This window comes from Rhipicephalus sanguineus, chromosome 1, assembly GCF_013339695.2.
Source record: "Rhipicephalus sanguineus isolate Rsan-2018 chromosome 1, BIME_Rsan_1.4, whole genome shotgun sequence".
Classification (NCBI taxonomy): domain Eukaryota; kingdom Metazoa; phylum Arthropoda; class Arachnida; order Ixodida; family Ixodidae; genus Rhipicephalus; species Rhipicephalus sanguineus.
In genome coordinates this window covers 182,749,057-182,773,703 of record NC_051176.1, presented here as the reverse complement: position 1 = coordinate 182,773,703, position 24,647 = coordinate 182,749,057, and the positions used below count along the sequence as shown (strand labels likewise).

At 47.7% G+C, this 24,647-nt stretch overlaps 1 protein-coding gene and 1 long non-coding RNA gene across 3 annotated transcripts in view; both read right to left on the bottom strand.

The window, feature by feature from the left end:
- Positions 1-24,647, bottom strand: part of LOC119403407 (uncharacterized) — a 714,971-nt gene that overhangs the window by 186,212 nt on the left and 504,112 nt on the right. The window lies entirely within an intron of this gene.
- The window catches only part of LOC125759404 (uncharacterized), a 224,057-nt gene continuing 210,219 nt past the window's right edge, over positions 10,810-24,647 (bottom strand). Inside the window, exon 2 of the long non-coding RNA XR_007417063.1 lies at positions 10,810-10,926. This is a non-coding gene — a long non-coding RNA (uncharacterized LOC125759404). The remainder of the gene's footprint in view (positions 10,927-24,647) is intronic.

Genomic DNA, 24,647 nt, shown 5'->3' with positions numbered 1-24,647 from the left:
CGGATGTCCTGTTCACTCCACTCCTTTGCGAACTGCCTTTAAATGCTGAAAAGAATCAACTCCCGTGCTTTGACGCTTCCTTCGCTCTTACTATCTGAAAAAAAAAAAAAGAACAATACTCCTCCTTATTATCCTCATGTCGCCCGTAAAATTACTGATGTTTTAAATTTTCACTTTAAAGACAGACAGTGTGCGACCTGAAGTGTGCAAAATCGGTTTGAAAGCGCGGGCCTTGTGGAGCATGCATGTGGAGCACGCATGTTAATGTGGACGCATGTTAATACGCACGCATGTTAATGCTCCACATGTGCACGCACATGCATAGGCGTGCGCAGGGTTCCCCATTAGGGGGGCAAAGGTTCGTCGCTGCGCCCCCCCCCACCCTACTAAGTCAATGTATGGGGCAGATTTTGCGCCCCCCCCCCCTCTTAGGTGACTAGCAGGGTCAATGTACGGGGCAGATTTTGCGCCCCCCTCTTAGGTGATTAGGGGGGGCGGCCGCCCCCCCTGCCCCCCCCCCCCCCTGTGCGCACGCCTATGCGCACATGTGGAGCACGCATTTTAATCATAAGGGTAAAATTAGCGGCCTGTGAGTACCGGGCGTTCAGAAAACAGAACTGCATGACTGTTTGTATCAGACCTTCCAGAATTTTCATAACGAAGAGAACGGGCAGAAAGGAGCATGACCAACGCAAAGGCGCTCGACCAACGCCAAATGTCTATTACGGCTGGCTTAGCAACGTGTTGATTTTATGAGGTGCCCGTGTAAACAGCGAGATTTTTCATAATCCTTGAGCATGTCGCATGTCCTTAAACATCCACCTTCCGTCGCGCCACACAGTAATCTGTGTAGACACTGATGGTCGTCGGAAAGCGTAGGTGCCCTAACCATGCATAAATCCTGCAGAGAACTGTGCTCTACAGCGCCTATTTGTCAATGAGATATATCTCTGACGAGTCGCGTCCGTAGTTGGCCCTCTTCCTATAGTATTCTCGACCGGATGAACACACAACTTTTCGAGCCGTGAAGGCTCTTGACAGCAAAAATTTTCGCAGCACGAAGTGGATAGGCGCGAAAAAAATACTGCCAAAGCGAATCCATCCACAGATTCTGGCCATAGCTAACGAAAAAGGCGACCTATAAGTTGTCACATAACGCCATACTATTCGAGCCTTCGGTGACATATTACGACTAAAGGTTTATCACTGCATCCGAGACGTGCATTAATCGAGTCAGACAACGCAACCTAAGAGGGCATGCATGGTTGCACAGAGACGTTCCGTTATACTGTAGAGCATCCGCAGACAGGCGTACACTGTTATGACCGGCTGTCGGTGGCGAAGCACTGACCAAGAGAATCGGCGGACGAGGTGTTCTCACGCTGCTAGAACACCTGTATCCTTCCTGGAAACGAAATTCCTGGGACGGCGAGTGACCAACAATGGGCAGAATCTCGGCCTCAAAGTCTGGGACGGCGATGCCGGAGACAATGGACCACCTGGGCTTGGCTTGGTACGCTGCCGAAGCCACCTGACGGGTATGTTTGGACGGGAGTCTCCGCAACCCTTTCGCTGCGTCGGGAAAAGATCTGCATGGGCAAGCACGAGGAACCTGTTCTGCTTCTCCCCACCTGCGTGTCGACAACCGCCGGACTCTTGCCGCTTCAAGTGTGCCATGACCCCTCCGCGACAGTGAAATGGACTGTGCCATGGTGGGAGGTGTCGTGTGTGTGATTGGTGGTCATCAAGAGGGAGGAGCCAAACTGAGGGGTTAAAACGACGATGCTGAGTGAGAAGTGGGGCTCTGAGCCCTCGGTAACAGGCTCATCCAATGCGCTCGTCGCTGAACTCTTTCCTTGTAACGATGTAATTGAGTGTTCAAAAAGTGCCAGTAAACTTGTTATTGTTTTCCCAACTTGCTAGTATCAGTTCCTCAACCCGGAGACTCGACTACGCTACCAAACGGAGTCCGGGTACGACGCTGCCCTCTCGTAGCAACAGCATGGTTGTCGAGAAGGGACGGATCCAAATACACCGGCACGACAACTGGAGTCAGCGGAGAGGTTGATCCAAAAAAACCCGGCGCAACAACTGGTGATCAGCGGTGGGATCTGAAGCTACAAGCGACAACAACAGTCGGCCTAAGGGATTGCAGCTGTCTGGAAACATCGATCACGTGTGGGTGAGTGCTTGGCTTTTCCTTTGATGTGGACCAGGTTCTAAACGAGGGTTTTAGAACTGGTAGATAACTTTGCCGAGAGACTCAAGGTTACGTACTCTCGGATAGTTATTTTGGAATTAGCGGGCACTCAGAACGATCATGGATTTACGGAAGCTGCAGAAGTCGGACTTGTTGCTGTTATGTCAGGAATTGTCGATCGATACAAAGGGTCTGACACGAAAACCCCTACTCATACAGGCGATTATCGATTTGGGGGCTGATGATGAGGAGCTCTGTGAGGAATGGGAAGGCATCAAACAGAAAAAGGAAGAGCAGCTCAGACAGCGAGAAAGGGAAGAAAAGAGGCGTGAGCGTGAAAGAGAGGAAGGGTGGCGTAAGCAAGAGATTGAGCTCCGCAAACTAGAAGTCAAGGTAGAACTCCGGGAGTTGAGTAAGAGGTCGGGCAATTGTCCCCAGCGAGTGGTACCTCTTCTCAACAAGAAGGCAGAGTTCAAGATGTCAAGGTATATGCAGCCATATGTGGTATCAGGGGATATCGGCCTATATCTTGCTGAATTTGAACAAATGTGTGAAGAACTGTCTTTTGAGCGAGACACTTGGTCTCAGGGGTTAATGTCAGTCCTGCCCAGTGAGGCAGTTGAGGTTGTTGCGCGACTCAGTGAGAAGGACGCGGACAACTACGCGGACAAGAAGCATGCTAAGGGATCCTTCTCCTGAGAACAACGAGCGACAGGTCGCCGTTGGCGGGATCGCGCCAGAGAAAGGCCCGAGCTTTCAAGAGAGCATGAAAGCAGAGCAGGTTGAGAATGAGGCCTTGGCCGATCTAGAGTTAGGGACAATTCCGAAAGACGTTCCTTCATCAGAACACCTTCATCAGAAGGGGTGAATAAGCATTTGAGGACAGATATCCATCAGTTTCCGAAATGAGTCTGGCACTGAGCGGTGCAGTTTTCGTTACGCGCTAGTTGGATTGACAGGCATTTCGTGCAAGGTTTTAGCATAAAACCAATGCAAATGTTTGAGGTGTTTTTTGAAGTGTATTACACCTGGGGTTATTTTTTTTTTGTTCAATGCGCGTTGTAACGTAACGTAAGGTTAAGCTTTTAGAAGAACTTAGAGGGATTAGGTGAGTGGTTAGTTGTACTTTGTCTTTTGCAACGCTATAGGAATGAGGTATTGAGGCGCTCAGGAGAGCACAGTGGTTTTTTTTTTTATCAGAGGCGTTGGCATGGGCAGGTAGCTTTAACAGAATGAACCTGTTAGAAGGCAGTGTTTATCCAATTATGTTTTGTTCTTTTTCTTGTGAAGGAATAAGTTATCAGGTGATCACTGGAGCGGATCATTAAGCTTTTCCTGACGTTGAGATGTTAGCGATCGTTCAGGGGAATGAGACGCGGTCGAACCTTTCGTTGGGGTTCTGACTGTAAAGGATGAGAAGGTCGGTTTTAAAGAGCAATCGTAGACTATTTAGGTCACGGCGTAGGCCTAGGTTTTAGGAAACCTAGTGAGCTTAAGAGCTCAGAAGTAGCAGACTATCCACGGCCCAAAACAAAGACGGACGAAGGGGCGTTTTGGGGCTCGCTGGAATGCAGTCTTTGCATCGGAAGTTATTCATCGTTGGTCACCCCTTGACCGATGTTGTTCGCGGAGAACAGGCGAAAGTAGTCTAAGATGAAAAGAAGGAGGCTGCCTTCTTAAGCGTGAAGGCGGTAGTGATTAACCGTCCGGTTTTGCGAGCTCAGGATTTCGACCAAGAGTTCACGGTCCAGAGTTATGTGAGCGATCGAGGCCTAGGTGCCATTCAATCTTAGAGGGATGACGAAGGTAATGAACATTCCGTGCTCTACTTGAGCCGAAAATTGAGTTCTCAAGAGGTGGCGTACTGCGCTTCAGAAAGGGAGTGCGCTTACATTGTGTAGGCCATTCATTAGTTGCAGTGTAATCTCGGAGGCGTCAAATTCAGCGTAGATACGGAACGTTATCCCCTTGCCTGGCTGCAAGCCGTGACATCTAAGAACAGTCACCTTCTGAGGTGGAGCTTGAATTTTTAGGTAATATCTTTTCGACATTAAGGATAAGAAGGGCAAAATTTGAGTGGAAACGCTGACGCGCTTAGCCGCTCTTTCTAAGCGATTCTGGGGTGCTCTTCCAATGTTTCGAAATTGATATTTGAGGTTTTTTTTTTTTTTTTCGTGCAACTATTTGTTTTATTGAGTAATGTAGCACGTTTGGCTTCTCAGCATAAGTGAGTCCTGAGAGTTTTGAGTGTCAGCTTTTCGTATAAAGCTAATAATGAAAATTTGTTTACCAACCCTCTTTTGGCCTGGTTTGCTCGGAGGCGGCCGAGTGCTTGCTCTGCATGTGGTTGAGTTTCAGAGAGGCCGCTGAATTTGGGTTGCAACTGACCAGACAATGCTTCAAGCGAAGACGAGCTTTGGACATTCAACGGTGGCGAATTTCGTCGACCCTTCGAGCAGCAGCGATGGCTGCTACCCTCCGTTTCTCCACTGGCGAGGGAGGAGGCTGTTATGACCGGCTGTCGGTGGCGAAGCACTGACCAAGAGAATCGGCGGACGAGGTGTTCTCACGCTGCTAGAACACCTGTATCCTTCCTGGAAACGAAATTCCTGGGACGGCGAGTGACCAACAATGGGCAGAATCTCGGCCTCAAAGTCTGGGACGGGCGATGCCGGAGACAATGGACCACCTGGGCTTGGCTTGGTACGCTGCCGAAGCCACCTGACGGGTATGTTTGGACGGGAGTCTCCGCAACCCTTTCGCTGCGTCGGGAAAAGATCTGCATGGGCAAGCACGAGGAACCTGTTCTGCTTCTCCCCACCTGCGTGTCGACAACCGCCGGACTCTTGCCGCTTCAAGTGTGCCATGACCCTCCGCGACAGTGAAATGGACTGTGCCATGGTGGGAGGTGTCGTGTGTGTGATTGGTGGTCATCAAGAGGGAGGAGCCAAACTGAGGGGTTAAAACGACGATGCTGAGTGAGAAATGGGGCTCTGAGCCCTCGGTAACAGGCTCATCCAATTCGCTCGTCACTGAACTCTTTCCTTGTAACGATGTAATTGAGTGTTCAAAAAGTGCCAGTAAACTTGTTATTGTTTTCCCAACTTGCTAGTATCAGTTCCTCAACCCGGAGACTCGACTACGCTACCAAACGGAGTCCGGGTACGACGCTGCCCTCTCGTAGCAACAGCATGGTTGTCGAGAAGGGACGGATCCAAATACACCGGCACGACAACTGGAGTCAGCGGAGAGGTTGATCCAAATACCCGGTAGCAACAACACCAAGAGACAGTGATCCGCCCTACCACAATCAATTTAGCAGATACCGAACACTAATTCAAACCTATCCCAGATGTGAAATACGTACTGCCTGCAAATTGCGTTACAATGAATATATTTAAAAAAGGGACATTCGAGGTTTATTGAGGATGAGTTGCAGGGAGCTCAGGAAGCACTATGACGTAGCAAGAATTATTGGTCTGCAATGCTTCCTGAATACATCAAGCGTATTGGTCGTTCGCACTCAAAAGTGGGAACCAACCCCCATGGAAACTTTACTGTGAAAAGGGGACACCGAAAACGTTTTAGGAGTGCGCGTTCAAGAGGAAGTGTTGCAGCTGCGCAACGCAAAGCTCATGCCTAGACTTGGACGCCACAGATTAGTCGAACGAGGCGACAATAAGCACAACACTAATGAAGGAAGGCACCCAACGCGCGTGCACTCATCAATGGCGGTATCCTGCTTCTGGAAATGGCAGAAAACCACATCACGACTGACGAGGCAATTAGCCTAAACAAGAGAAGGCGGGAATTCACTACTAAGCACCCGGCCTGGTAGACAGATCCTCGCAACATAAAGCTTGTTGCGAAATGGGGTGTCTGTGTGGCCGCGCAGACTCCAGGGCTGGTGCTGTGGCGGGTGCCAGGCGAAGAGAGAAGCCCGCAGGGACTAGAAAATTAGCATCAGGTACACTAATTTGTCTGTTGAGAATCAACTAAAGAAAATAAAGCAGCGAGAGCGTCTGCCGTGCACACTCTCGCTGTATTTCCAAGCTTCCAAGCATCGGACTGACGCCAGGCGGAGCTCCTAATCCATTCGAAGCAGCACGCTCGTTCTGGAAGTATCTTTGTTCAGAGAGGAGTTCCACAGGCGTCAAAGCAATCTCTACACAGAATAAGTTGACTTAAAAAAGCACAATGCTTGCCCACTGCTGAAACACATGAACAATTGAGAAGAAAGCACAATACAATTAAGAAAGAAAAAAAATGAACTGTAATCAAGAACAGGCGTTTGTTATCACCGATTCAGTAACCGGTGCATTTGCATTCACTGTAGCTACCCTAAGTCAACACCGCCCCATCAACAACCACACGCCCCCCCCCCCCCTTCACAGCCCCCCCCCCAGAAAAGAAATTAGGCTAAACAGTCAGTCACTATCAAAGCCATAGCATGAGCCCTGTATGTAAAAAAGTCCATCAGTATCATAAATAAAGAATCAATAAGGCAAGCTAGATGCGAATATTTGACGAAATTATCATCGTGCATACATACATAAACTCTGCTTCGAGCTCTCAAGAATCACTCATCCACAAAACCCCACAAGGAGAATAAAGCACTTTTTCAATCCACCACCACGTATATGTAGACAGCAAGACACTAATATCAAGGGAACGCAAATCAATACATTTTTAACGTCATTCAGAAGCGCAGACTAGTGCTCGATGCGGAGATTGGCAACGGATTGACCACTAAGTGCCAGTAGTGCAAAAGGAACCTTAACCCAGCACATATTCTGTGGCAACGCGGGCGCCATTATTCCTATCTCGCCTGCAAAATTAAGTTGAATCTGGCTGATTCGGGCCCCAACCATTGATGATCAGCGGTACCTGGCCGCTTAAATTGCATCCGTTATGACGCGAGCGGCCGGCAGGCCCCTGGAAACTGATCTTAGATCACAGCTTTCTCTCTTACGCCGTCCATGATTTAAAGTGCCCTACTTGTACTTGCCCATGTGATCATCAATTATGCCTCAGAATTCCAGAATGAGTTCAGCCTGCTAGCAACATAGTTTTAGCGGCATTTCGGTGCATCTATAATAATAAATGTAAAGTCTGAACTTTTAGAAGCCGAAAAAGTAGCGCATTTAAATAAATAAAGTTTGAGAAGTGCCCTTTGTTGCGATAGCATATTTGACGAAATTATCATCGTGCATACATACATAAACTCTGCTTCGAGCTCCCAAGAACCGTTCACCGCGTCCCGATTTACAAAAACTAAATGGTAAGAGAGAGGGAGCGAACGTGCAGCGCATCATAAATAAATGCGGCGTCGCACGCTCCAGAGGACCGAGCATCGCTTGGTGAACGGGCTGACCTTTCAACGCTACAGGGCGTCAGAAGGGACGACGGGCAAATACGAGCGGCGATAAGGCGAGCTCGCTGAAAGCGGAGCGTCGTCACACACGGCGCTGCGCCCATCACCTGCTGAATAATTCCAGCGACGAAGGCTGGGCGCGAACCCGCGGACGTGGAAATTCACAACGCGACAGCTCAACAAGGGCGACACGACGCTTGAAAGCCGCGAGAGCGTTTCAAAGTGCCGTGCATAAAATGCGGAAACAGCCGCCCGTCCGGTCTCCTCGCGAAAAGGATCGCTGAAAAGAGAGAGAAGGACGCCGAAGGGGGTGGGCAGATTTCGTTGCTAATAAATGTGCATCTATTACGGCACTCAGCGAAGCGCCTCACGGCTTCAACGCCGCCGACAAGCAATGGCAGAGCTGCGGCGCCAGAGATCAGAGCAGAGCGGTCGACGTGAAACTGTCGGTAATTAAAACCCACACGCGCCACCATTTCGAAGCGTGAAAAAAAAAAAGAAAGAAAGAAAGGAAACAAGAGCAAAAAAGTGCACCCAGGAACTGGCTTCATGCCCACCTATCCATTTCACTGGCGCCTCCGGAGCTCTCAGACCAGCGTAGCTTTTCGCGCATTGGCTCTCCTGCGACACGTGCGTTGTTGGTACATGCTGTGCGACTTTATGGAAGACAGAAAATGGAAAAGAAATTTCGGGCACCTGAAACGCTTCGGTCGACATGGTTGTTCTAATACCGCTTCATTACCATGGTTAACACTGACAAGGACGACTACGACAGGGAAGACGGTGGAGACAGCGGAGTGGCTGTCACGAGTGTCGATATCCTGTTTTAGATTTGCATTCACCTTTTTAACACGAAAGTGTTTTATGCCGGGGTCCACCATGGCTCTACTGACGCATTTCCGTCACGGATATGTGATTGTAAAATATAAAGACTAACAGCTGGCAAAGAAAAAAAAAACCGAAGAAAAAGTTCCGTCACCGGGAGTCGAACTTACGACCCCTCGCTCCGCAGCGCAGGGCGCGAAACGACTCAGCCACAGACGGCACGTTCTTTGCCACGCTAACGGCGAGCTATTCATATACACCCATTACCGATGGCGGTACTCTGAGATCGGTGGCACATCAGCCTGTTTTCGTTATCACTAGCGCGATGGGCTCGAAGAGCGCGCTTTAAAGGTCGTCGCCCCACGCGTTGCGATGAGCGCGCGCCTTTACAGGGCGTGGTCGCTCGTGCGCGGGCTTATCTCGTGGTGGCGGTGGTGTGTACGTCTTGTGCTCTCACCGCAAGCTTGTGAAGACACGTTTCACTTTTGTGTTATACCGCATCCTATGACAGAGGGATCAGCCAAGTTTTTTTTTATTATTATTTTAACGTAAAGCAAGATTGTCAACTAGAAGGATAATATTGCCACGGGCGTTTCTAGCTTTATTTTGATTTATTCGGGTTTAACCCACAAAAACTGTTAGCAACACTCGGCGCAGACCGCGCCGCAACGTCGTCGGGAAAGCTTCGCGATTGTTTGAGATCATTCTGTTAAGATTACGCGCAGGACGCGAATAGCCAAGTTTATTCGAGAGCTTACGCGAGCACCAGCGATAACGCTGGAAGGTTCGATGACTGATGTATAAAATACGAGTTCCACCGATGATCAGATCACCGACGGCCGACGACACTGTTCTCCGCTATCAGTGTACAGCGTGTATTGCTTGTACTACGTTGACTTTTCGTTTCCCGGGCACAAGGTCGCCTAAATAAAGAGTTTCGTCTTGAACACGCCGACTGCTGCATTCTTCGACGTCACACTACGTGACAATACACGTATGCAAAATATGTCAGGAGAAACGACGACGTCATGCCTGCCTTCCTTTTGATCTCATTTACATTATTACAGTTGCAGTAGACCAGGATCGCTTTGCACTGACAAGACCCCTTAACAACAAAGGTCTGCAGGAAACGGTGTCTCGCACTGATGAGTGACACCCAAAAGTATGGGATCGGCTATACAGAAAGAAACAAAGTAATCAGTCAGAAGTGCGCTCTTGTGGAATGGAAAACTATCGCGGTGAGACCGATTTCCACGATAGCCAGGGCAGTCAAGACTACGAAACGCAAGACCAACTGACTTTACTTTTTTTTTTTTGCTTTTTCCAGTTGAACCAGAAACAAAGAAACGCGCTGAGCCTGGCACGGTCGGATCAGGCGAAATGGCACGAAGTAGAATTGGGCTGCAGAGACACCTGCTCACTGGCCTGTCTGACAAAAATAGACGTCTCGCTCTGAACTTCGAGAAAAGAAAAATAAGTGTATCAGGCTGAAAGACTCGACGTCAGGCGATGAGTTTTCGAAAGCTGTTTCTTTGGCAGGAAGAAGGAGAATGCAGTTCGCAAAAGTACACTTTTTGTTTTTCAACCTTCTTTCAGGATTTCTGCACTCGCCTCTTAGTGCATCTCTATCGGATCTCGGTGAAAGTGAGCATGACGGGCAAGAATAGTGAACTAATGCTCGATCCAGAACAGCGAGCCCCGTTACTATTGGAGGCAGCCTGCGCTCCTCCTGCCATTTACTTAGCCCTATAGAGGAACCAAGTGCACAGAAAGAAAGTGACCGCGCCTCCTAGCTCGACACAAGCGGGGTGTTCCCCCCCCCCCCTTCATTTCCCCCCTTACTTCGCGTTCAACATTGTCGCGCAAAACATGAGTTTAGCTTAAAGGGGCCTCGAAATGGTTGCGCCCACAATGCACTTCCTTTGTTTCTGATGAGCACACCCTTCGGTCGTCAACGAAAGCACTTTGGCAGATGCAATGGCGGGCCTGTGATAGTCAACAACACTCAGGCCCTTACACTCAGAGCCGAGACGCCACATTGGGGGCGGAAAGCGCGTGCTGCCAAATGAGGTTAGCGAAAAGGTCTTGCACAGACGCTGCTGGAGTCGCGCACTGTCATGCGAATACAAGCGACATGCTCATTCAGTAAGACGCGTGGCCATGCTGCCAAGTTGTCATATGCACTTGCGGCGCGTGATTAGCATTGTGTTCACTGTAACACAATGAAAACACGGGCATAAATGAAGAACTAGACAAACACAGCGTTATTACATTATACGTGTGTATAAAGCTTTATATTTGTCAACCCTGTTGGATTGGATCGTTTGCGATGTTCTTTGTTTGCTGGTTGTGATGCGCTGACAATTCTCGCCTTTCTTCAATACGATTAGCATTATTGGCCTACTAACACAGTTTTTTTTTTTTTTTTATCTGGGGTTTAACGTCCCAAAACCACGATATGATTATGAGAGACGCCGTAGTGGAGGGCTCCGGAAATTTCGACCACCTGGGGTTCTTTAACGTGCACCTAAAGCTAAGTACACGGGCCTCAGACATTTTCGCCTCCATCGAAAATGCAGCCGCCGCGGCCGGGATTCGATCCCGCGACCTTCGGGTCAGCAGTCGAGCGCCATAACCACTAGACCACCGTGGCGGGGCTACTAACACCAGTTTGGTGCATGTGCTGCGGTACAACAGTGACGCCATGGCTCTCTCAAAGAGACCCTAAAATGAAACAATGAACCAACTTCGAGTGATAAGTTATTCCTTGAAAACTGTGCTGTCGTTAATTTCACCATTACAGGCATATCATTAGAAGAGAAGATGAAGGCCAAATTCTGATTTTCTCATTTCTCGCCGAAATACCTGCACATGAATGTCAGCGCGACGCACAGATCTAAAAGTGTTTTTCCGTATTCTGGACACATTGGCTCAACGAAATTTTCTGAAACTTGCACAGTAGCAGGTAAGGTTAAACTTTACCATCCACCCCGACACAAATGCCCTATACCGCGCCTTAACCGGCGGCGGGAGTTTCCCCAAGCTGAGATACCCTCTAACCTCCCTGTCTTTCCATATCTCTCTTTCTCTCTTTCATTCCCCCTTCCCCCATTTCCCCTGAATCTTGGTATGTCAAGTCTCTGCATTTTTTGCAATTTTTTTTCTTTTTTTCACTTGAAACATTTAAAAGAAACGAAGAACGCAAATTTAGCCGAATGACGTCACTACTTACCAAGTATCTGCCAAGATGCATCATTTGCAAAAAACAAAAAAAATGCGAAAACGCCATATTAATTAATATTTCTACAGAACTTGTTTGCTTTCTACATAGTTACAAATATTACAGTGAACACGTTTATATAGAAAAGCTGTAGAGAATCGTCATACCAGTGCAGTTCCGTGCTTCGGCATTATAAAATGGCCGCGCATAGGCCAGGATAACTGGCGTAAAATTGTGCTTTGAACTTAACTGATTACAGGGTTGTTGCGGCGCCCGCGGTGTTACCCCTCGAAGGCGTAATATGGCAGCGTACAATATAACTTCGTCATATCACGCGATAAAGAAGTCGCCTACGTACACACGAAAGCCATAATGCCTCAAAATAAAGGAAACTGTGTCGTGTCGACGCACGTAGCTGTCAATACTCCTCTCAGCTGGCTAACGCGAGGGATAGATGGCCACACAAAACGCGAGAGACTGGGCGTTAAGGCGCCGCTGTGAACCTCAAAGCACCCTCGAACACAAGACGGAAACAACGTCAACGCGTCGCTTGCAAGCCGTGAAGCAACGGCAACAAAAGCGACAAGCCCAGAAGGAACGACTCATGGCCGCCAGAAAATCCCGACACTTCACAGCGGAGGACACATACTCCAAGGAGCACTCCCTCGACAACAAGTTTTGTGCTTGTTGTACAGTGCCCGTAGCCCGCTACGTGGTATGCATCGGACGTCTCCAAGAGAGCTTCGTACTAACGCTCGTGGATGAGTTCCTCTTCGAGTACTTCACCACGCTGTTTCCCGTCCGCTTTACGTGCAATACAAGCCCCGAAAAGGTTCGACGGCTCTGCACACCCAACGCTTGCTGGTACGCACTCCAAAGCCAAGATGTGTCGTCATCGTTATACTATTATGCGAGCCGACACTGCGAGAATGATAATTGCATTAACGCAAATAACTATCGCCGGATAGAACCCGCAATATATTATTTCTTTTTTGTTCGACGCGATAGCTGCGCACGTTCTATAGGAACCGACCAGCGAATGCTTCCCCCATTTGTGACGCCACAAACGTGTGCTCAAAGGTCATTGGCCTTTGAGCACACGTCGAAGAAGTGAGCTGAAGCTGGTCACTGCCGAAATCACCGCATAATAGAAATCCTGAGACTGATACTGTAGTTCTCGAATGTGGCGCCGTACAAACTGGCGGCGAAACGCCCTCGCTTCCACCCAAAGTTCGGAAAAGCGTGTTACACTGCGAGACAAAATTATGTTGAATGTTGCCCACTTCGATGCAGGTTGTGGCAGCGAACATCTCGGAACTAGTGATAGGCATATAAGCACTGTGCGCTGGCCGAATTTAATTCTACCACGACATTCGTGCATATAGTCAATAAAGTAAATCCATGCAGAAAGAAAAGGGTGAATAATGTATATATATATATATATATATATATATATATATATATATATTTCTTGCTGCAAGAAAAGTGCACATCTGAAGTACCGGCGCGTAACAGGTGCAGTGGAGAGATATAGGTCAATTATGTTGCATGCAGAGTGATGCGCAAGAGTTAAGAGTGTTAGAAGGTTGTTGGGTAATTCCATGCCAACTCTACATCATCGTGTTGGCGATCTGTCATCAGCGATACGTTTCTTAGTACGTCGTAACTTCAGTACAAAAAAGTAGTTTCACAAAATATTACTCTTGAAAAAAAATATTCATGGGCTCTAAAACCAACGGTACTCCCTGATAAGGCACGAAACTGTACACCATAAGAGGCGCTGCGAAAGATTACTCAAAAATCGTTACAATAATAATGAGAACTAACCGACAATGACGCCAAGAAAAGGATAGGAGATGTTATTTGTAGTAATTAAGATATAAAAGTGAAAAAAGTAAAGTGTACAAAAAGATAACTTTCCGCCGGCTGTGACCGAACCTACGACGAGTCCGATGCTCCATCACTCAGCTACGGCGGCGGTCATACCCCCGTCTACTTTATGGGGTATATGAGAGTGACCGCTGCCGTAGCTCGGTGGTAGAGCATCGGACTCGTTATTCGAAGGTCGCAGGTTCGGTACCTGCCGGCGGAAAGTTATGTTTTCGTCCACATTACTTTCTTCACATTTATATCTCAATTACAACAAATAACATCTCCTATACTTTCCTTGGCGTTATTGTCGGTTAGATCTCGTTAATATTGTGTCTAACAAAGAAAAACGAACCCTTAGATGTCATGTTCTTTCCTTAATTCGAATGCGAATGGAAGCAGGTCTTACACCAGTCTTGCATCTATCGACTGCTTGTCATGCCCCCGTCTTTCATAAGCCTTTAAAAAGGGCGAAACGGTCCACGCGGAGTATTTTTTTTCCCACGCGGAATTTTGTTTTTAACAAGGCTTGATAGAAAAGATTAAATTTTATATCAAGTAAGGAGCGAAAAATTGTACTTTGCGAGGGAAAAGAAAAATGTTTTCAACAGACATACTGGTCTACCGCAAGGGCAACGACACTTATGAAAAAAAAAGCGCAAAGAAAAAAAAAACATCTCGTTTGTGAGCTACGCTTAGTGCCCTATTGAAAACTGAGGTGTCCGTGGTAAAATATACAATAAATAGGGCATCTCGTGAGCGTATTGTATTGTATGTAAAGCTCCATGAACTTACATGCTACTATAGGCAAACATCTCCAGCATTTCATTAAAACATTTCTCTCTCTCTATCCATGAACTAAATTTTTGTTTCAAGGAAGATAACTATTTTGAAGCTCGTTTCCAACGGTTGTCGAAATTTTTATCGTGTTTTGTCTTCGCCACAAAGCCCCTTGGACGCAAATATAATATGCATGGAAGCGAGATTCGAATGCTGGTAGAGCGGTGTTTAACATGCTTCGATGTGATTTAATACGTCGATGAGCGAGAAAAGCTGTCTTCACTGCCACGAACAGCGTCGGCCAAGCCTGTTATCGACCTGTTTCGCGGAAACCTCACCGCGAACCTCATCGCAAACTACGCGTCTCCTATATATGACAGCTCTCACTGAAAATCGCCAAAAACATGTGAGTAATGAACGCGCTAAGGAATCAAATGACGTTTATTTGCGCCACCATTCCATCGTTAAATGCATCGACCTCGATGAAACGACGCGCTCTGCCAGTTTTGGGGCAGAGCGCACTGTGTTTCCGCGTCCCGAGTCCCCGTTACCAGCGGACGCGTTATTAATCACCGAAAGGAGGCAGGAAGAGTGGCAGCCAGCGGCGGCTGAGACAAGCGTGCAAAATGCGAAACGTAAATAATTGACAGCCCACGCGCGGCGACAGGGCGGCCTCCGACGCTGCTGTTTACACAAAAGCGGCGCTTTTTCACAAACTCGACGCCGACGCGCGACAGCGCGCTGCGAAGCGACGACAAGATGCCACTGCGGCGCAATGAAAGGTCCGTGTTCCAAGAAGGGACAACAACGAAAGAAGACAAATAAAGGAAAAGAATCGTCGGGGACCACCTTTATCAATGTCGCGTAGGAGTCTTTTAGCTCTATTTGTATGCTCATCGTCGTTCCAGAAAAAGAAGCAGCCTACAGCCGATCGAAGTTCACTTACGCGGGAACCAAAGAGCGCCGAGTCAGCGAAGGAGGAGTCACTGAGCTCGCGAATTGAGAGAAAAAAGAAAAGGAAAAAAAAAGGGGGACGGACACACAGAAACGTCTTATGTGTCGCGTTGAAAGCCGCGGAGGTAAGGGAAGCAGCCCTTGTGCGGTGAAACAAACTTATAACGCGCCACGGCTCGGGAAAGGCGAACTCCGGGTGTGCAAACACATGGCGCGACTCGTTGGAGCAGACACTCTTCACGTCGGGCGGGATATAAGCGCAGTGCGGACATCGGGAACTATGTGGCTCCCGCGTGTCCATGCGTTGGTAGCTCTATAGAGTGGTTCGAGTGCCGCTGCGCTGGGCTTGGGCAGCCCGACTCTTATTCTTTCACGCCGCTGGGTCTTTGGTGCCGTGGAGTGAAGAGACGTTTTCAGGCGCCCCTTCAGTATAAGAAGGCACAGCGAAACAAGAACTGTCAGATTAATACGGCAGCGCGCATACTAAACCTATCATGAAATAGAAGTGAAATGCATTCCACTTTTCTTTTTTCGAGAAACTTGATACTATAAACTAAAAACGTGCAATCCACCAATTCAGAGCTAGTGCAGCGAGAAATGGATATAAAGGCAGCGTACAGTTAAATGTCAGTAAGCACTCGCAAAACGATTCACTGCTGCATCCCGCCTTGTAAGAATTCGTGCTGAATGGCCGCATACCGAGTGACACTTCCATTGCGTTGTTGCTGATCCGCAGCATGTAACTGATGCACCCCTTTAGATGGGACACCAGTGAAGCGCGATGGCGACAAAGCTATTCGGGCAGGGGATCCTGTGAAGCCGTCCTGTGCAACGGGGCTGGCAGGCGAGTGGTGTACTAAGGGAGGTCCATCAGCGACGGAGCAATTTATCCCACCCGAGAATTGAGCGGGTAGTGCGGCACGAGAAGGGAGGGAGGCCGGCACTGCATGCGGCTGTCGCGCGAGGTGCGAAAGGCTCACGGTGCGAACCCGTGTTCAGCCCCGTATAACATTCACGGGGACAGCCGACGAGCTAGCTATACCGGAGGCAGGCGCTCATCGCACGGGCTCTCTGCCCGCGCACCCTCCTTCAACGCTGACTTCAGTGAGCGCTTAATTAAGTTGTTGACGCCAAGCTCGCCAGGCGAAGCGCGTGCTGGCATCGTGTGCAGCGCGCGAATCCAATTAGGCTGGCGTGCGCGAGCTCAGGGCGACGTGTCCGTCGCGGGGCAGCAGCTTGCGCGCCGTGGCCGCCGCTTCTGCTTCGCCGGTGCCCTGTGGATGGAAGAGCCCCGGTGCTGCCTCTGCAAGCGAGCGACTTACCTGCAAAGAAGGACACAGAGTGCACAACTTGTTCAACATGAGAGCAGCACAACGCAAACTGCACAAGTTAAGGTTAATATGCAAGCTGGCAAGTGCCTCATTGTACCTTGTTGCCGTCAAGCTCTAAGCATGCATGGTACAGATGAGGTCGCGTTACGGGGCATGCGTACTTCGAAAAATATACTATTTTTGTCCGACAGTTATAAGCTGAACACACTGGCAAATCTTGAAAGCGAACCTATCCGCGGTTACTTCACTGACATTTTCCATGCAAATGAGAAGCGTTCATGGCACCGTCCTAATGAAACAAAATTTACGTAAACGCATCTCGTTATGATAACTAAGACATCTGAGCAAATTTGAATAAGTAAGAACAGGATCACACTCAATCACATTATGCAAGCTGTAGTATTCCTGAATGTTGGAATGTCGGCAAAAGCGAGTCTGGAACATCCATCCCAGCAGTCCGACGGCAGATACATGCGGCGAACTCACTGTGAGTAATGGTCCAAGATTTCCCGTTTCTATTAGTTTAAAACGGTTTCGGAATCCTTGTTACTCCGCCGTGCTTTGACTAGGTTTTTCAGGCCCTTAATTCAATGTTTACTGCAGTGCGATGAGTCAATCTTCCCACTTGCTAGCTGTTAAGATGAAACGCAACGCTCTTAGGACCGCAGGAGGCTTCCATTAATGGACAGCCAATAAACTACGCGTGCACGAAGAGCAGACTCCTCCGGAAACACGGATGCTGTGTCAATCAAGCCTTTGTCTCGTTCCACGCAAATCAGGAAAAGGGAAATACATTTCGTTCGAGTACGGAAGGTGAGTGAGTGAGTGACGGTCTGTCGATGTGGCGTGCATACGCTATAGTGTAGGGCGGCGCAGTCATGAAAAGGAGTTAAGCGGGAAACCTTGTGAACACAGACGCCTCCAAAGTAGAACGGTTGAAACTTCAAAGGCGTTCGCACCAGGAATTCAGGATGATGATGATTATGACAATAATTACGGCGAAGACGTCGAATACGACCGAGATGATAATACTCAATACGGGTTTTGTGGCCCAACATCCGTGACGAATATGATGTAATAATGGATGCCATAGGAACACCGATGCCTTCAGTGCACCAACGTATTGTAAACCGACGAGCAACGACCTGCACAGACTGCGGCACTGCAGCACATGCTAAGTCGGCTACATACGCTCCTACGAACAATGGACGCCAGCATACAGCTCGATCCTCCTGAAATGTCATATGCTAACCACCAACAGAAAAAAAATCCAGCGTTATACACTCATGTCAACAATGGGGGAATATCATAGTCGCACTATAATTATTGCACAGCGATTATTTTACGATTAACTTTAAATTTAAGTTCTTACCGCCGGTATTATTCGTGTACCCAAGGAGGAATACGAACTCGAAAACGCTGCTTTTATGGCGCAACAACCAGTCCATGCAAATTTCTACTCAAAGACCAGGGCTGCTCGAAAGCTATTATACTATGTGCCCTAACATGAAAGTATGTACCCCTTTAATGTAAAAGCCAGTACATGTTCACGCACCAAAATCAGAATCACAAGTATGAGCAGTAATAGTCGCTTAAAAACTACTTGGCATTCCCGCTCATGTTGCTCACTGGTGTCAACACAAGTGCTACTTGAGCGCAATGATGCTGACTTTGCTTTCGGAAACCAAAGAAAGAAAGAAAGAAAGAAAGAAAGAAAGAAGAAAGAAAGAAAGAAAGAAAGAAAGAAAGAAAGAAAGAAAGAAAGAAAGAAAGGAAGAAAGAAAGAACGGGCTCTGAAAGCAAAGCTTGCTTTTTCAGCGTGTGGATTCTTCTGGTTCGGCATAGGTGATGTGTTCGCAGTTATGGCTATGAAGAGGGACTAAAAACTTCAGACAACGAGACAGATGAGACAGTGGCCGTCGAATTTTGGTTATCTTGGCTTAACTGCGTTCAACCCCGGCAAATTTCTTTCACTACGCCTTCACTCGCGTGCGCCACGTCTGTGATTCTCTGAGTGCTTGCTTCTCCTTAATCCCCCCCCCCCCCCCCACACACACACAGACACACATAACCTTCCTTTTCTCTGCTGTACCTCCACGCGCGAAAGGCAGTGTCCTGCGTCACAAAGGGATGGCAACATATTTCCTCGTATATATTTAAATAGAAGGGAATGAAGATAGAACAGGAACATCAATACGGTAGAAGGGAACTAACATACACATTACATTGCCGCTTATTATTTGTCTCATAGAGAATGCAGCACACCAGAGGAAAGAGGCAGTTGCGGGTCCCAGAATGCATGAACTGTCCGTGTTCTTCGTCAAAGTCTACCGGGCAAGAAAAATAAAGCCTAAAGAAAACGCTATACTTTCATGACGCACGTGGGATAAAAAAAAGGAGAAGCAGGACGAACAAGACCAGATGAGAATATATATTAAGACGTGCGAACGAACAGGAGACAAAAGGAGCTGACAAAGACTCCTGCGCGAAACGGGAACAAAAATATGTACAAGCAGCGACCGGCTCATACAAGGCGAGGGAAAAAACAAAAAAACAGAGATGCTACGCAAAGGCTGGGCTGCAAAAGGAAGGCGAACAAGATGTACAACCTGACTGTCATGGAGGAGCCATTTTTCTCACTTTGAGCGGCCGGCCGAGTCAGCGGTCGCGAAGCAAGCTCGAGTAGGCATGAATTCCCGCTTTGATCCCCGCAGCGACTCGTCGCAGCAACGTCAGTGAAGCAGACAGAGTGAAATATAAATATATATAGACAAATAGAAGCCGGGAAGATAAAGGCAGCGAGGGAGCGAGTGTCTGCGAAAGCGCGTTCCTTTGATTCACGCCGCGTCCGACCCTGTCGCTGTTCGCGGAAGTGCAAACAGCGCCCACAAGAGCCGTGCTACGGCGCACTTTGTAAAGCTGAGCTCCGCGTGTCGGTACGTATCAGCTACGGACGGCTGCTTTGAAACGTTGCGACGTAGTTAGGCGGATAACAAGGAGAGACAAAGATCCCTTAAGTGCAACGAAATCAAGTTTCCATAAATAGTCATTACAGTGGACGCGTTAGCTGTGCAAAAAAGAAGCATCTCTAAGCCAGTTCCGCTTCACTTCAGCACAACGAAGACGTTGGAAAACAAGTCACTACCACGCCTCGAACTCACTTTAAGTGGAATTTATTTCTTCCGAGCAGACAAACAGCGAGCAAGCCAGCCGTGGGTATAGCTAACAAAAATAGAAAGCGAGAGGAACTAGCTGCAGCGCGTGACAAATGTAGGGACTAAGGGGCAGGAGGGTGGGGATAACATTTCAGGCACTGATTTTGTCAAGAGAAGAAACTCTATGAACCCATGCGCATGCCTTTCAGCTGATGTGTGCTATTTCAATGCAAAAGCCTTTCACCGCTCACGAGCAAGAAAATCTGGCGTCCGGCGTTTTTAAACACGAAAGGCACCAAAAGTCACGTGTGGCACACATCCACATTTCCCGGGTAAGAATTATAGTTAATTCAAGGTGAATAAAATGTGAATTAACACTGAATCAAACGTAACAGCATAGGCTCTGTGCTCTCCTTGGCGTTAGCTAAAGGGACTCAAATTCAGTTGTGTTCGCCACTCGAATGAACGAAGTGCAGCTCTGTTGCTTTGTTTGTTTTTTCATATCGCTGAGCCCCAGGGAAAGACAATGGCTACCATGTAGAGCCGCCAACGCTGCACGCCAGTTTACTTGTAAATGTACTAATCCCTGTACTCGCTGTCTATTGATCGGCTGAAAAGGTCCATTGATTCGTTCGAGAAAAGCTGCAGGCGTGTGTTATCGATAATACAGTGTAATCGGGCTTCTGTAATACCGCTAATGAGGTTTCTCGGAGTGCTCGAAGCAAAATACTGCCTAGAGCGCATTAGCATTTGTTTGGTTTGAATGATTCAGCTTCATTGACACTAGTATTTGACGTCGCATGATAAGTGATATGTATCGTTTTACCATAATGTGCTGCGGATGATGGACCATACGGCCAATCCATGACAGGAAATCCAAGAAAAAAAAAAACATGGCTGATTCCTGTCATAGGAATCGGTAAAACACGAAAGTGAAACGTGTCTTCACAGACGTAGTTGAGCGTTTGTTGTGCATTCTTGCGCCCCAAGCGCGAAGGAATTAATGCTACAGCATGAAATTGTAATGTTACGCGAAGAACGGCAAGCCGCTCGAAACTTGCAATGCGCTGCTCAAGCAGAAAGGACGCGCGGAACGAACATACACAGGATGAGCGCCTTCGTGCTCTCAACGGAAACTTGCAGGCAGAGCGCAAGACGTACTACAAACCACCGAGATCACGAGATAAGCGCCCGCACGAGCGACCACGCCCTGTCGAGGCGCGCGCTAATCCGCGTGGGGGACGACTTTAATAGCGCGCTCTTCGACCCCTTCGCGCCATCTCGCTAGTGATAACGAAAACACGCTGTACCGCCGATCTCTGAGTACCGCCACCGACGAATGGTTTACATAAATAGCTCGCCGGTCTGTGGCGGAGTCGTTTCGCGCTGCGCGCTGGCGATCGAGAGGTCGTAAGTTCGACTCCCGGTGACGGAACTTTTTCTTATAGTTTTTTTCTTTGCCATATGTTAGTCTTTACATTTTACAACGTCGTATCCGTGACGGAAATGCGTCAGTGGAGCCGTGGTGGACCCCGGCATAAAACACATTCGTGTTAAAAAAAAACGGTGCATGAATTGCGTACAGACCTGTCAACAGTCCATTACCTATGTCGGGGACCGTTCACAAGACAAATACAACAATATGGGTCCATACATGAAAATGTACGTTCCGCCCTGGAGCGCAAGTTCTCTTTCGGCCTTTATCTCGCACCGTCTAACGGGCCTTCCTCAGCCCAACAGTTTAAATCCTAAATACGACGCTAACTTACGCTACAAAGCGCGCCCCTGCATCATTGAAGTGCGTCCTCGTCAACGTGTGCCTCTGTGTTCTTGATGTCATCGTGAAGGGGCAGTAATTCGTGGTGGGAACTCGCAATGGTCATTGAGTAGTCCGTATTAGTTGACATCGCTTTAAATTTCTTAAATTTAAGGTTGTGTAAAGCACAAACTACAAGTCTATAGCCAAAATAAAGTTTAAATAGACCCGCGCAGTTAATGCATGACAAATGAGTTCCTAATTACACGTTAATTAGTTACTTAATAAATAATTTTAGTAATATATTTAGTTATGTAATTAAGCAAATTCTTTCTGATCTCATCGGATGTTCCTCTACTGCCTAGAGTGTGCCGTCGACACATTCTGCAATAGCTTAAGAGCACTAATGCCTGGTGCGGTCCCACATTAAACACTCATTAGACCCTCATTAGCAATGCAGTGCAGTCTCAGCAGCCGATAGCTTTTGGGTCTTATTTGAAAGGCCCGGAGAGTCAGGCTCCTGCTGTTTTCGCACATGAACTTTACGTCGAGGCAGAAATACTTTCCCGCAGCTAAAATGACGTTGAGTCAACTAATTAACAAAAACTCGTTAATTAACTTTTTAATGATTGACTTGAGGGCGGGTGTCTATATTAAAAAGTTGTAGCGCGCGACAATTTATGGCATACTTATTTCTTCGAGATCACAAAAGTTACGCGTAGTTCCAGATATTCATCATCGGATTTCAAGGGCGAAATCGAAACTGATCGCGCCGGGCAGGCACAAAGCGCGGCGGAACACTGGAATGCCACGTGACAAGGAAGTGATGAAATTTTAATGAAGGCGCGCCAAAGCAGAATATGGTGAGAGAAATCCACAAGCATTCTGAAATACACTAGGAGACAGCTTAATGTTTGCGTGCGGTAGGTGGTGCCTGTTTTTTTTTTTTCTTAAACTGTAAAGAGGCGCGAAAAACTATTTCGCCTGCCTGCAAGAAGAAGCGCCGCAGTGGCCGCCCCTGAGTTTTATGCTTCCCAGACAAAGAAAAGGTTGGTATTGCGGTTTTCTCGTGCACTGTTCGAAAGAAACAGATCAGCACCGAACTGTACGTGCAAAAGTGAGGCGATGCGCGGGCACGAGTGAGATGACTTGCAGCCTTTCACGAAAACATGCGGCCGTGGTGCGCCGTCATTCAAATTTCGCCACTCCCGTGTGACGGGTAGCTCCGGTCTGACGTAGCAAAACGGTCGCGCTTAGTGCGCGCCTTGCGCGATCAGTTTCGATTTCGCCCTTGAAATTCGATGACGAATATTTCGGACTACGTGCAACTTCTGTGATTTCTAAATAATAGGTATGCCAAAAATTGGTACGTACTACAGCTCTGTAATATAAACACCTGCCCTGAAGTCAATAACGAAAAAGTTAATTAACGAGCTTTTGTTAATTAGTCGCGACAGTGTCATCTGAAATTCGGCAAAGTATTTCCGTCTTGACGTGGAGTTCGTGTGCAAAAACTACAGGAGCCTTACTGTCACAGGATTTTTGTATTATATATATATATATATATATATATATATATATATATATATATATATATATATATATATATATATATATATATATATATATATCAGGGTCAGGGACCTAAGGATGCATCTTAGTCGAAGTCAAGAGGAAGAAATGGACATGGGCAGAGCACGTAGCGCGTAGGCAAGATTACCGCTGGTCATTGAGAGTAACAGACTGGATTTCAAGAGAAGGCAAGCGTGCGAGAAGTAGGCAGGAAGTTAGGTGGACAGATGAGATTAACAAGTTTGCGGGGATAACGTGGACGCAGCAAGCACAGGACCGGGTTAATAGGCCTTTGCCCGGCAGTGGCCGCATTCAGGCTGCTGCTGCTGCTGATGATGATATATCAGTACATTTGGTCACGAAGTTCAAGTGCGGCGTTTTGGAAACAGATTGCAGTGATAATTCTAGTTGAGTGAGTGGTAGCCAGCTACAGCACCACCTCTTGCAATAGCTGCGATGCCATTTCAGTATCTGCCATGGAACAGAAGATGTCATATCGAATGAAGTTTACGGGCCCGGTGTTTTTTGGCCTGGTGTTTTCATCTGTCTAGACAAAGGGCAATAAAGCAACTCGACAGCCTTGAGCATATATGGCTGCGTATTGCGGGCTTGGTTGAGAAATCAGGACTTCTCATTAGACCCTCAGCGTGAAAATGATAGAAGTGACGTCACTTCTATCATTTTTCGCGCTGCTTTATCTACAGCTATGTATAGTTTGAATCTGTTCCTTTAGGCTTTGACCAGAAACCGTATTACATATAGACAGTCCTTGGTCATTGTGTGCCGTCACACACGTCAGATGACCGATTACTGTAATATTAAGCTGACCGAAGACCAGTGGCCGGGCGTACAGAGCAAAAGCTAGAGCAGAGCGGCGCGTCGTGGGGCTTCGTTGCAGACGATACACCTTTAAAAAAACATTGTGGCTGTGTCTCGTAAAATTCAGGAGGGCGTCCTTTCACGAAACAAAAAACACGGCATGGCTTGGGATGGAGATAGGAAGACAATCCCAAAAGGCCCCCACTTTCACAGCCGATAGCCAATTCATCGCAGTAAGGACAGCGCGATCGCCTAGAAAAGAGGGGATTGCTACAAATGCGCCAGATCGAACCTATAACAACATCGCTCACTATACGACTTCAGCGGATAATTTTTCTTACTTTACGCAAAAAGCAAGCAAAGTAACGAAAGACGTCACAGAAGACAACCGAATTTGTCGGCCAATGCAGTGTAAACCTCGAGCCCCGCTTAAGAAAGCGCTCGAAGCTGTTTACAAAAAGGATATATGGAGAGAGAGAGCGGGAGAGAGAGAGAGAGAAAAAAAAGAAAGAAAATGTGAGGGAGCCAACGGATCCGAAGGATAGGGAAGAACTTCACAATAGGAGGTATTTCTACAAGGATTTCGCTGTTAAGCTTCCGTTTTTCGTTACTTTTATCTATTTTGCGCTCCGAGCGCAGCCTTCTTCTACATTGACCGCACTTAACGTGTCGACGGCGCCAAACATCAATCTGCACTCAGCTTCTTCCGACGTGAAGGCCGCAGTCTATATATCCTCTTTCGTCGCTGTGCAGCCGAACGTGCATCGTGGCTGACGCCTCCGCTCCCGGCAG